Genomic DNA, 12,523 nt, shown 5'->3' with positions numbered 1-12,523 from the left:
GCCAATATACTGATTCACATTCTCTCCCTAATCTTTCTTTTCTTGATTCACTCGCTATATCAAGAACCGTTCAGTTGTCATAATAAGGCGAAACTTTAATCCGCTTTTATAATTAAAAGTAAAAATAAATAACTATGTGAATGTTAAAAAGTAACAACAGTTAAACCTGTAAAATTGACATATCTAAGATGTTTTCTATTTCTAAGAACCGAATTTATCTGGTATAAGAAAAGTGTGTAAAACCTTTGTTTGACAATCTTGTACGTTGACCACTAAAATAAATCACATTGTCTAATGGTGCAATGAATGCCATTCTAAACTCTTCGTAAGTTGACGAAAAGAAATTTTTTAAAGTCATTTACATTACTATGTTTTTACGCCAGGTATTAGAATTGCTTATAGAGCTAAAAGTAAATCCCATTGTCTATTTATAAGCAACGATATGGACAAACTACAAAGGGCTTATTTAAAAAATAGTTTTGTAAACACAAATACATACAAGAAAATAAATTTTAAAATGAATAACGTTTTCTAATTGTACACAGATTTTGTGTGCTGATATTTTAAAAAATTATGCATAATTAATAACTGGTATACACCACTAATAAGCAATTAATATATAAAAAGAATTACTTAATAAGAAATTATTAAAAAAAAAACAATTACTTCCTTTCTAAAAATTGACCACCTATTAAGTTGATCACTAAAGCAATGCACCGCTAGTGATCAATTTACACAGGTTTCACTGCACGTGAAAAATAACGGTAAAATATATTACCAAAACAATGGCCGTCATAGTAACGTAAAATAATAAATAAATAACGCTATTAAATTACACATGACATTTGCTATTTAATAGCATAGGTTAAGGCCAAGAATAGCTCTCCTCTATTAGAATATAAGAGTAATAATTAAGGCCCGAATTTGCCATTGCCATTGAGTCATTTTTGCCATTGAGTCATTTTTTAAATGAATTTTTTTCTAATATTTTTACCTTTTATATTGCAACACAGTTTTAAAAAAATATATCAGGATGGGTATAAATAAATTTTTTTACTTCTTTTAGGTTCAAACTTTTAGAAAACTGTATCTTAATTTTTCTTCATGCACGTATTTTAATTCAATTATATATTATTCGTAAATTAAGGAAATATAAAATGATCAATATTGCGATTCCTGCTTAAATATAAAGGAATTTATTACGAACATGAAGAAAAATAAATTAAGACATCAAAATTTCGGGCTCTGAAAATAAATAAACAAAAATAATGTTAATATTTATCTAAATATAGCAGCGCAAAATAATTTTCCTAAAATAACAAAAACGAAAGTAAATAGCTCGGTATAGGGAACACTTTCACCGTAAAAAGAAAATAGAACCGAAAGAAGGCCATCAAAGTGAAAAGCAATCTCTTACGAAATACTTCCGGTCTTTACCACGTTTAACGACGTCGTAATTCCGCCAGACGGCCCTCAAACTTACGCGAAATGCCCACCACATTAGTGGCCTTGCCACTCTGAATGGAAACATCCCGCACGACCTACTGCGGGCGACCTAGGCCCAAATAAGGGTTGCTGATCACTGCCCACACTATGGACGACAGGTAGATTAGATGCATTTTGTTATAAGTGGGAAAGGAAAAAAAAAAGGTCGAGGGATAAGGCCTGGGCCATCGAACCTGGGTGGGTTGCTGGTGGCCACAAACTGCGTGGGAAATGAGAATAATGCAACTAACAGAAAACAACTAAGTAAATGTAGGCGAGAAATATGTGGTTTTACGAGAAGGATTATACTTTTTTTTAAACACCTGTTACAAATTAGAGCTACTGATATTGAAATTAGTCCGATTTTTAATCCAATCAATTAAGTACGAAGAATTGGTATATAAAAAAGAGGTATCGTGATTATTTTTGCCCCCAAATACGTTGCCTTAGCATTACAGTTACATAAAAAAAAATTACACCTTAATAAACAAATAAAAAAGATGTGATGGGTAGCATAACCTTAGATCGCGTGTGCAAGTTAAAATAAAATAGAACTACCTAATAAAAATATTCTAAAACAGGGTTGGCATACATTAGTTTTTTGAAAATATCATTAATTTTAACCACTTGATTTTTTTTCCGCATCAAATAGTTAATTTTAGTCGAAAATTTTATTAAGACTGAATTTTTGTAAAGTCTTGATTTCATTAATATGGAAGAACTTATCAAGAGACATAATGAGGAGAAAGATGTGGGTAAATTATTATTAGTTGTTCAAAATAAGCAAATAAATGACGAATAAAAGTTTTGTGAAACTTTTTTAAATTTTAGTTTTCTACCAGCTGCATAAAATAATTTGCTGTTTAACATTCTTATTTCAATTATTACAACTTAATAACTTAGTTATATACAAGTACTTTTAAAACTTATTAAAGATGTAGTTTGTGTACATACATAATGGGGGGAAAATTGTTATACAAAGAATAATTTGGAGAAAAAAAAGGATTTTTTCCCTAAAAAAATGTTTTTTTTTATCCAAATTAATTTAATCTCCAATTGACAAATTTCAGGATTTATTTTAGTTGTTAACTATTAAGTTGTTTAAAAGTAGTATTAAGCAGTATTAATATATTTTACCACAGCATTGATTGGTAAACATGAAGAAAAAAAATGATTAATAAATGCAAAAAAAAATCTTATTTAAATAGAAAATAAAGCATGGACTATTTATCAATAGCAGTAAAAAAAAAAAATTTCCTGGAGAGATCTTGAATCTTAATATTTTAAGCTCGCATTCGGGTAGAAGTCAATAAATGTCGATAAAAAGCATCACAAAAAAAAAAATTAAAAAAAAGGAGAAAGAGATAGAAATTAAATATTGCCAGATATAAATCATAACATTCATAGAGAAATTTTAAAAAATAAAAAACTTAATAAAGTGCAGTAAAAACCGTTCCCTTTTTTGAATTGCTTTGTTTTAAGTCTCATCTGCGAGTAAAATTTACTTCCCTTTTACTTCTTGTTGTTGAGTCCTACAATTTTATATTCCTTATTTTTTTTTTCTTTTTCAAGTAATGATGATTATTTTTCAAATCTGGTAAATCGTCTACTTCATTTCGATTAACATATAAACAAAATGTTTTTGTTTTTTTTAAATGATTGACATATAAGAAGAAAAAAAACAATGACGAATGAAAATAAACTACGAGGGTGGTGAGCGGAGCGAAAAGGCTAGTGCCTCCAAGTAATAATAAAAAATCGTAATATCTATAAAAAAATAATAATAATAAAAAAATAAAAATAAATAAATAAATTTAAAAAAAAACATTTTTTTTTTCGAAAGCTTCTATTTTGTCACCTTTTCCTTTCAAGTCTAAAATAATTAAATTAAAATTTGATATTTTCTTAAATTTTATTTTTTTAAAACAAATTACATTTCAGACAGAAACGTTATTCAGAGTATAATGTCATTTTTAGTAAAAAGTAAGTTTTTTTGCTTTAATACTCAATTGTAAATTTGAAAAGAACGACGAACTACTTTGCAATTTCAATTTATTACTATGAAAATATAAAATTTAAAAAAAAAAAAAAAAATNTCCTCAAGATTAAAAAAAAATCTCACTTTTTACTGAATATCCTTTGACGGCTCTAGCACACTATCACATTTGTCATCACAATTTTGATAACATAAGAAACGCATTTTCATAGGTATCAAACGAAATCATGCTACAAGAAGATTTTCCAATGCAAAACACCCTAAATATCGAGCCCACACTGAACCGTTTGGTTAAAACACTAAAAGTGAAAGCAGAAGAAAACAGCACGGCCCACACGTTCTTTTTCAATCCACAACGCCTACACAACAACAGGTTACCCTACCTCAAAAAAAAAAAAAAACTAATAAAATAAACAAATAAATAATCATCGCAAAAGACAAATTTCGTAATTATGACATTCAACGACAAGACTAAATAATTAATAGCTGTCGGACACGAGCGAATGGGAAAGAAGAGGGGAAAAAAATCGCAGGGCAGTCTTCACTGTGACCGGGAAATCTTCACTTAATAACAGGATAACAAATACTGAGAAGAACCCACGGTTATTTGCAGCGAAGTTTTAAAAATAAACTGTGGAAAATAATAACGGAGAATACGATTTAACGCGACATAAAATGGGGTTTGTGGAAAAATTCATCTTTTTAAAAGGTTCGATTAAGAAAAATTTCGGACGGAAAAAAGGAACAGAGCCACTTCCTCTACCACTTTGGCTACTGTCCAAAAAATGGGTTTAGAGATATTAAGCTTAAACTGAAGTTCCCTGTATGCAAAAATTTGATCCACCAATATCGGCTTAATTCGTTTTACTCGCCTTTTAACGATGTTACTTTTTTTTTATTCAATACCCCTCTTCCTCTAACAAGCCTATCAGAATAATAATGAATTTTTTTTAGAAACCGAATGGCTACAGAACACTTTTTCTGGTATGCATTTGATTTAAAGAGTACAGTTTTTAAGACCTTTAACCTTCCAAATTAAAATAAATTAACTATCAAAAAACTCAATAGTTTTGTTAGACCTTTTACGAATGAGACTGTCTCGTCAAGTTTTAATTTTGAATCAACAAGAAATAGTGGTAAAATATTTTGCTATCAGTCTCTTTCAGAGAGACAAAGCATTTTTAACTAGCACATCATATAAAAAAATACAATATTTAATGTAGGTATCAGGTTTGATTTGGAAACAAATTCGCTAACGAAAGGGAAAAAATAATCCTTTATTAAATTTACAGCCAGTTTTTAAAATAGCTGTCTGTTCCTAGCTGGTATTTAAATAGAGTATCTCCATTGAGTTAATTTTAAAGAATTAATTTTAAGCAATAACAAGGTTTAATATTGAAAAATGTTAAATTATGACCGATCTTTGAAAAATGAACGCAAGTAAGTTTTATGAACGACCATTTGGACAATAAATTGCTGTATATCAAGCAATAATTTAACCTGCGTTAAATTGAGTCAATAAAGTAAGGAAAAACTATGACATAAGCATATGCACAAAATTACAGAATTTGGGGTAATTTTTAAAGCACATTTAAATACATCACACAAAATCCGTCCTCAAGATTACAGATGAAAGAAATTTTTAAAAAAAATATAAGTCATTTTCATTACATTTAAGCGCTGATAGTTTTCAATTTCTTTTTCTAAAATATTTAAATGTGGGATTTGATTAACTTTTTGAGTGATTTTTTTAAAAAATTTAATTAAATTTTTTGGCTAAGTTTTGCCTAGTTAGCTCACATAATTTTCAAAGGCTATCCCCACATAAAGTATCCATATTTGTAAATGTTCGCATAAGTAGATGTCCAACACTTTGCAGTAAGAGAATGTATTTTAACACAATAAATAAATTACCATTGTAAAGTTAACGACCAAATTAAACCTTTTTGCAAATTAATTCTTTTTTAAATTTATGCCATTCAAACTCTTATTTAATCAGATTAAATATTTTCAAGCTAAATGTTTTAGTTTACTGTTTTTAAGGGAGTAAGAAAAATTCTTTGATATGTATATTTAAAGAGCTTTTAATTGGTTTACTATCTAAATCTAATTTCAAAATTTTTGAACGAATTGTAGTAAGTTTTTTAAGAAATTTTTTTGTCACGAAATAAAAAAAATTAACTCTAATGTACATAACTAATTTAAACGAATGTGATTATTTTTAATGTGACTATTTAAATTTAATAAATACGTAAAAACAGCGCAATTACGTAAACATTTAATTCAAAAATGGTAATTAGACAGCAAGAAATTTTTAATTATCATTAGTTATAAAACTTGATTTTTTTTATGACTTCAAATCTATTTATTATTTTATCCTAAAACCCTGTAGACAAACTTTTATTAATGCAATATTCCGTAAAAAATTTTAAATGTCCAAAAAAAGTTAAAATATTATTCTAGCTAATCAAAATTTCGATAAAATGATAAGTTTTATTTAGAGATAGAATGACCATGCAATCTGCTTGTAACAATTAGGAAACGATTGCAGCTTGCACAGTCCTTCCACAAAAAGCTCCTGTTAAAAATTTAGTACTCTAGCCAGTCGGACAGTGGTCGAAATCAGTCAACGATATGCATTTTTTACCAGAAAGTTAATAAGTTTTGTTTGATTCGGTCAAGAAACAATTGAAACTTCAATTCTTATGATAACGCATTTAACATGGCGATTTTAGCATTTAGTTAGTAAGTTCATTGCGAATACATTTTAGTTGGCAATAAAATGAAGATAAATTTAGCTAGATCAAGAAACGATAAAAACTTGTGCTGTCTTGCATTATGAACTGAGTTTCTAACGCAAGCTTGTCAGATAGTGATCAACCCTCTCACTGACATGAAACAGAAATAATATTTTTTGTAACTAGTATATTAAAATTGCACTTGAAATTGATGGAAATGATCCGCAAAATTGCTATATAATATTTTAATAGGATTTAAATTGCATATAAAAGCATTCATTATAAGTTACTAATATTAAGTTATTTATTACTTTGTTTTTATTTAATACTTTACTTTATTTACAGACGTGAGAGTGGAAAAAGAGCAAAAAGACTGAAAATACCTATCAACTCACAAATCACGAAAAAGAAATTAAAAAAAGCACGAGAAACTATTTTGCACAAAAAGAAAACATTCAAATCATTTACAAGCTTAATTAAAGTTTTTCTTTTACTATATGTATACAGTGACAGTACACAAATTGTTCAGTCTGTTCCTGTATTGTGATTAAAAAATGATGATTTAAAAAATAAAATATAATTAGAATTTATTTTCCTCAAAAATTAGAAAGTCGGAAATTCCGTCAAAAGAATCTCTTGCCTGCTTGAATTTTTAGTTAAATTAAATAGCTTAATTGAATTTCAATGCATTTAGATCAAAACTCATTTTATTTCAAATTTTATATATATATTTTTTAAATTGTATTTCTATGAATAAATAACACAACACATACAATTAATACCAAATAATTCTAAACTACCGATAAATTATGAAATTGGGTTGTGTTTGTTTATCCAGCGTAAATGCCTAATAAGAAGTTATATAATTATTTATTTTATCATAAAATTTATGAGCCCTTTTAGATTAATACATTTAAACCAGGGTTGGGTTTTTGACATGACAGTGGTAAAAACCGTGTTTTTTCCGGTAAAAACTGTCAAAAACCTACTGATTTCTTTAATTTGTGGCATATAGCGGACAATATATTATTTTCACATAATTGCCTTCATAAATGAATGTTGTAAATGATTGCTATTGATTTTGCAACTATATACATGCATTCTTATTGAAGGATGTACATTCATATAGAAATATTGTAATATACTTATTGAAAATAGTGATACTTACTTTTATCATTATAGCTTGATTTGCAAAGGATTCAAAATTTTGCACTTCTTAATTGTTAGAAATAAACAGACAAACAAAAAAGCTTGGAACTATTAATAAATTCAGGAACTAAAAAGAAGAATTTAAAATTTGGCATTTCTTAAATATTAGAAATAAGCTAAACAAAACTTTCAAAACTAACAAACTCTAAGTCAAGAATGACTTGACATTCTTCAGTAATGTAATATGCCAAACAAAAGGATGCTTGGAAATGTTGAAAATTTTGTTTAGTATCCTAATATTTTACTTTAAATAGTATGTTTTGATATAACAATGCTGGGAAAATGCAAGAATCTGTTCTTAAATATCTTTTAACAGCTTTTTTTCTAATTTTATTGCCCAAAAATGAATTAATTTTAAATTTTAAGCAGTTAAACTCAAATAAAAATACAGTTTCAATAATAAAATAATAAAAATACAGCTGTCAAAAACCCAAAACGATGGGTTTTTGACAGAGGGGTTTTTGACATGACGGTAAAAACCATGGTATAAACCGGTAAAAACCGTCATGTGTCAAAAACTTGCCAACCCTGATTTAAACAAAAAATTAAAGTTCAATTAGCCATCACCAAATAAAGTAGACAACGTGGACTTCAAAATATGTGGAAATCAAGATAAAATATCTTCCTTTGGATAAAATTATCAACCACTGCTTATGCTTAATGAATAATTTGCTTAAAACATCTCAAATATGTCTTTCTCTCCCCCTGCAATTAGTTCTTTGCAATCAACCTCTAATTAGTCTACAGAATCATTAAATTTAACAGTATTCTTTCATTTGTTCTTTAACCAAATTATTTCAAAATAATTCAGTTGGATTTAAAAATAAGAAATTAATCCAATGACAAGTAGGTCTGCAAAATCTTTTTAGGAGGAGACTGTCAGAGGAAAGGAATTGAGTTCATATGGAATGACAACTAATGTCATTGATGATAATTCATAAACATTTATTGTTTTAATCAAAATAATAATTTATCCTAAAAAAATTTCAGGACAAAGTAGGTACAACACATTGTACATAATATTTAAGATAATTTATAGTTGCAAAAAAAATTTCGAACAGGGAAAAATTTTAAATGGTAGCAGAAAATTTTTTTTCTCCTTAAAATTAAACCATTACGCACTAACAAAATTAAGTTATTAATTACTGTTCTCTATATAAAAACAATTTCATTTTTTACTATAAAATTAGTTGCATCTTACATAACTAAATAAATATAACATTCTCTGTTCATATACAACATTCCCTATCCTCATCCATAAACAATTTCTTATTGACTTTATTCCATGCATTTTTTTTAATGAGTGAAAAAAAAATTTAGAACACATTATTTTAGAAATTATTTAGTTTTCAGATGACATTTTGCTATAGAATAGGAGGCAATACTTCAATTATCTGAGGGTGCATTTGGACTACAGGCAACTGGTTAAGTGTAACCCCCATAGCATCATATATAAATTAGTACTTGAACATACACAATCAATTAAAATAGATTTTTAAAAAATTGGGAAACAATTTTGTTAAGGACTGTTTAGTTTTGTAAAATGTGCTAAGGTCTAAGGAATCACATAATTGACAGTTGATCCGATCCATGCTTGACTAAGATTGATTTTAGGGGATTACTTTTGATTTTAACAGAGCATTTTTTTTATTACCTTCAATTTTTAAATTGACAAAATTACATAAACAAGTGATACAGATGACTGACACAGATAAATTCAAAAGTAGGGTTACAAAAAACAAACAAAAAAAGGAAATCCACAACAGAAAAATCTTTAATGCGCTTTTCAAAAATCCTGTTTTAAAGCTCTACTTATTTAAATAACAATAAAAATATAATAATATAACGAATAAAAATATAACGAATTTACTTTTTTAACTCTTGACAAGAAAAAATAAACTTGAAAAATCCATTAAGAAAAATAATCATAAGTAATTAAAATTATAAAAATAATATTTATATATTTAACGATGGAAACCAGTATCTTTGCTAATATGAAGACAATTATGGGTTCAATATGTAGAAACCATGAAAAATATTTCAAATAGAAAAGCTATGTTAATTTAGCAAATAGCCAATCAAAGTTCTTACAATCATGGATTGATCTAATACTGCAGTTGAGCTACGTAAAAGGAATAACTAAGTAAAAGGTCTGTCTTTTTCTCGCAATTGCAGCTGACAAAACAAAAAATTAATATTTGCCATTATATATTATATATTTTATTATATATTTTTACAACAATATTTTATTTTAATTAATGCCAAATGGGTGCATAAGAAGCTCCTGCACAAGAAATGTGTTCCGTGAGAAATCATGATGCAAAGTTTGCAAGCTCGGCATTCGTCAGATCAAACTCCCTGACTTTCCAAATTTTGGCTACAAAATTTAAAATTTCTTGACAATTTCCAAATTTCTTGACTTTTTAAGTAGCGTAGCAACCTTGTACATACTATTATAAAGTGTAAGATTTATAACTTTACTTGCTTAGATTAATGTAGCTATGGTATAGAATTGTTTATAGCGGTGCTTGTATCAATAATCAAAAGAATCAATGATTATTAAAAAATTTAGAATTACTAGCAATTCGACACGTGCAATGATTTAAAACTTAAGAATAATCTAAAAACTAAGTGTGCATCAAAATGATTTTTTTTTTTAACAAAAGTATCTATCAAAACATATGTAATAACAAAAAGGTAAAAATTCTGTAAATAAACAAAATCAAGGGAGATGTTAAAAATTTTTTTGCATATAAGTAAAACTTATTGGATGAATAACAATTTTTTCCTCTCTCTCATAGTAAGCTCTTATAATTTAAATTTAAAAAAATATAAACAATTTTTTGATTTTAATGTGAAGACAGTTTAATAATTGCATTCAAAAATATACTGCCACTAATGACTATATACATTTTCGTATTGCTGATAACATTTTCATTTTATGTAACAGAATGTATCCAATAAAGATGATCAAAAGAAATAAACAGTAGTAAGGAACCATAAATTTTGTTTTTAACTGTCCTAATATAGAAGTCTTATAAAATTTAATAGAAAAAAGTAATTCACGGTCAATGTTCTCAGTGGCTTCGGAAAAACCTTGGCAATTTTGCTTACCTGCAGAATAAAAAGCCAGATAAAAACTAATGTTAGCAAAAAATAAATTTGCCCCCAGTTAGTGACCAGCATACAATTTCCACAACTAAAACTACCAAAACAATTATACTCAAGAAATTTAAGAACGTGAAGAAAAAAAATAGAAATTAAAGGTTTCGACTAGAGTTAATTCGACTTTGCGGTACAGTACATTAGTGGGTTTGATAAATAAAATATTCTGGAGATAAAAATTAAATTACAAATACAAATAATAATTAAAATTTAAAAATATACTTAATTTTTTAGCATTCTCCTGTTTAACTAAGACAGTGTTTCCCAAAGTGTGGTACGCGTACCCCCAGGGGTACGGGAACAGTTAAGCGGGGGTACGCATTCTTANTTAAATTACAAATACAAATAATAATTAAAATTTAAAAATATACTTAAATTTTTAGCATTCTCCTGTTTATCTAAGACAGTGTTTCCCAAAGTGCGGTACGCATACCCCCAGGGGTACGGGAACAGTTAAGCGGGGGTACGCATTCCTATGTGAAATATCTTGCAACAAACAAAAATTTCAAAAAATTTAATTTAAAAACAAAGCTAGCCACAAAAATGTACGATTACGTATTTTTCGTTTGGCTATTTTTTTCAGAGTTAACAGTTAATAATTAGGAGAGTCAACAGCCAGTTGTGATTTCTAACTTTCGTGCACATCTTTATAGTAAAAATTACATTAATTTTTTATTAGTGTTACACAGCGTTACGAAAAATTTATAAAGGGTACATAAAAGTCATAAGTTTGGGAAACACCGATCTAAGATATACTCACGTCAAATACCTTTATAAAGTCATGTAATGCCCTGGAGAGCCTGTTCACAAAGATATATTTTATTAATTGTATTTTTTATTTACATACAAAATCTAAAGTTTGTTTTGGCGAGTTCATAACAACAACCACAATCTAATAGACAAAATTTGAAGGAACAAGACTCCAGCAACCTGTGCCATGTTGCATACAATGGGATACAATAACTGATGATGCATTCCATATTGGATTCAGTTGCGGTAAATCATTTCTAATAACATAAAATAAAAAATCAAGTCTTTTCCGAATTCTCACAAAAGTGAAAAAGAATTCTTTAACAGCACTTGCAGTTTGGCTAATATGGTAGCCAAATAGGATATTTTGGTTCTATTTGAAACAATGGAGATCAGTAGCGATAAACCTACATACAATAGAATCTACAAATCCAAATAATTTGAAATAGCATTACTTTGAAGAAATACAAATGAAAAGAATATTATTAAGAATATTATACACATCATCCTTATCAAAGAAAGAAAAGTTAGGCCAATAATACAATAATTTATAAAAAAACAAGTTTTCCATTATTAATTATACTAAGAAATAAAAAATACACAACCTATAAAGATCATGTTTCCATATTCTTAATAATAGAAACAATATAAGTAGACAATAAAACAATAAGGAATTTAAGATGAGGATGATGTAAAAACAGACGAGAAAATATTTTCCAACATTCTCTTCAAGAACTTGAATTTTGCAAATGAATAATTCGAAAGCCATAAAAAAAACATGATGCTTGAGCGGGAAAACAAACACAGATTTGAACTGTGGTTTAATATAAGAAATGGTATAATTCAATTGTGAGATAGCGAATGAAAACTATGATAAAACATCTTAAAAAGTATTAATCATATTTGTGTTTGTAATAAGCACATATATATATATTATTGCTTTAGCTTATCAAGCTAAAAAGACTTGTGCTACACATAATCAAAAAGTAATTGATTATGAAGCATGAGTAATAAACAAGTCAAAAGAACACAAAACAGGAGAGCCAAAAAAAAAAAAGTTCTTTCTAAATATAGCAAACATGTCACCTTTTGCAACATTATATCTTTAATGTATAATAATATTTAACAATATATCTATAATATGTAATAACTAAAACAAATTTTCACTTCAAACTTACCA

General features: G+C 27.4%; 1 protein-coding gene across 5 annotated transcripts in view; it reads right to left on the bottom strand.

The window, feature by feature from the left end:
* The window catches only part of LOC107441879 (Talin_middle and talin-RS domain-containing protein rhea), a 407,839-nt gene that overhangs the window by 99,295 nt on the left and 296,021 nt on the right, over positions 1-12,523 (bottom strand). Inside the window, exon 1 of one of the 5 annotated variants that reach the window (XM_071185657.1) lies at positions 3,608-3,789. The exons of the other annotated variants lie outside the window; for them this stretch is intronic. The gene's annotated coding sequence lies outside the window, so the exon portion shown is untranslated. Of the gene's footprint in view, positions 1-3,607; positions 3,790-12,523 lie in introns of those variants that run through there. 5 annotated transcript variants of the gene reach the window in all.

The sequence above is a fragment of the Parasteatoda tepidariorum genome, chromosome 9 (genome assembly GCF_043381705.1).
Source record: "Parasteatoda tepidariorum isolate YZ-2023 chromosome 9, CAS_Ptep_4.0, whole genome shotgun sequence".
Classification (NCBI taxonomy): domain Eukaryota; kingdom Metazoa; phylum Arthropoda; class Arachnida; order Araneae; family Theridiidae; genus Parasteatoda; species Parasteatoda tepidariorum.
This window is presented reverse-complemented; position numbering and strand designations above follow the sequence as displayed.